Source organism: Triticum dicoccoides, chromosome 7A, assembly GCF_002162155.2.
Source record: "Triticum dicoccoides isolate Atlit2015 ecotype Zavitan chromosome 7A, WEW_v2.0, whole genome shotgun sequence".
Taxonomy (NCBI): Eukaryota; Viridiplantae; Streptophyta; class Magnoliopsida; order Poales; family Poaceae; genus Triticum; species Triticum dicoccoides.
The window spans coordinates 225,027,011-225,029,010 of record NC_041392.1 but is presented as its reverse complement, the minus strand read 5'-3'; the positions used below and the strand labels follow the sequence as shown (position 1 = coordinate 225,029,010).

At 35.1% G+C, this 2,000-nt stretch overlaps 1 long non-coding RNA gene across 1 annotated transcript; it reads right to left on the bottom strand.

The window, feature by feature from the left end:
* Positions 1 to 354: 354 nt before the first annotated feature.
* Positions 355 to 1,510, bottom strand: LOC119328672. Its single transcript, XR_005159079.1, has 3 exons — positions 1,443 to 1,510; positions 996 to 1,113; positions 355 to 590 (listed from the first exon to the last, which is right to left on the bottom strand). It is a non-coding gene; the product is annotated as an uncharacterized LOC119328672 (long non-coding RNA).
* Between the last annotated feature and the right edge of the window lie 490 nt (positions 1,511 to 2,000).

The following is a 2,000-nucleotide window of genomic DNA, read 5'->3' as shown; positions in this document are numbered from 1 at the left end:
AGTATGCTCCAAATTAGGTCATAAATAGATACATAAGCTGGACGATCGATAACATGTTACGTACTCTCTTTGTAAATAGTGATCTAAATGATCTTATATTTCTTTGTAGAGGGAGTAAATAAGATCATTCCCGTAGGTTCTCTCGGTTGACCCTCAAAATATATCTCCCAATGAAACGAATGTTGTGAACCGACACAAGCATCTAGCATGGTTGCTCACGGTAGCACATTACTTAGTACTATCACATATTACCTCATTGTTGTAAGGAAATAATTGTTTATCAAAATAAAAATAACAATATGCATTGATGTTTAATACCAAATTATATAGTTACATGGGGTTTTGGGAAGCCAATATTAAAAAGAATGGGTGACAAATGACCAAACCCACAATGGGTTCTAAATAGTGCATCCTGATGGCAGAAATGTCATCATGTATCTGTACTCAACCTCTTGTCAACAGGAGTCTTGGAATTTGGACGTCATCCCCATGGAACTTCGATCAAGAGGTAAGAGACTCCAGAATTTTGGAACGGAAGTTGCTATCCAAAGTCCATCATAAACTACATCATTGTCCAAGCAAGCAGTACTCTGAAACCAAATGCCCCGAATTTGAATAAATATCTGGAGTAGCAACTTGGGGACTTTTGATATGTATGATAAAAGAAATGATTGCCTAAAGATGACCCAAGACAAATTTAGTAACTAAAGGAAATGAAGGAAAAAAATGTACATTAACCTGAATGTCATATTCTACTTTCAGTAGCATTTTCATAACAGGGCATATTAAACGTAAAGGTAAACTAAAAATGGTGAAAGTAAGTCTATGTCATTATGATTGCCTCCAAGCATAAAGAAATCACATAGTTTGGCCACATTCCAACATTTGGCTAAAAACCAGCAACTTTTCATTCAGTTTAAGTGAGGGCTTCTCATGATACAATTTCTGAATAATTTACATTTGTTTCATATTTAAATAAAGCTGACTTCTCATACCTTTCATCATAGAAATAACCATATTGGTTTATTTCTCTTCCTCGGGCTCTGGAATATTTTATCATATCCTCTGCAGGTGAGACCCGCTTTGCTAACTGAGTCATAGTAAATTCCCACCCTACCAATAATTAATTTATGGAAGTGTTGGATTTGTAAGATGATCAAAATTTAAATTGGTAAGCAGCATGTATGGGCAGGAGTTTTTATACCACAAGTGTATATGCCTCTTAGAGGTTCATCTCAACAATATTCATAGGCATTTCAACATATTAAGTGAAAAATCCCAAAGTTCATGTCAACAATTGATTTGCAAATGTATTTGGTTCGTATCAGCTTGGTTCATGAATATTGCAACCATTACACAAAGTACATGGTGTCATCGAACAAGAAAGAAAGCTTCTTATGACCTCCAAAGTTTAATATAAAAAAGCGGCAGAGGTAACTTACTGCAGCTATACCATCTTGCTGTCATAATACACGGCATTAAACTGAGAACTCTCTAGCGCCATTCCCACCACCCAGGATAGCCAAAAGCTGGTACATACGAAAAAAAACTTGGAAATTACGTATCACAATTGGTAGCTTTTAGTTAAGTAAATACAAGTGAGCATTCAAAAGCATCGGTACCAAAGCTAGATTTTGAAAGATTCATAGAAAGATAATGGAAGCAACTTAAGGCACCATGAGGGCAGAACACTGATAACGATTGCAAACTTGTTGTACATGTCTAGTTATGTCCTTACCTCACTGTAAAAGATATTCTCACCGTTAGAACCCAACAACGCTTGAGACTTGAAGAACATTTCTTCCTTTGTCCGTTTATACTGAAGACCTGATAGTTAAACTACGTTAGTTATGTGATTCAGGAAGAAAAGGATAAAAATGGTTCAGAGAAAAAAAAGGTAAATAAAAAGAAGAAATTTGATCAACTTCATTACCAAAGTCATATTGACTTATATACATTACTAAAACAACGATTTGAACGACTTGTTCGACTAATATTTC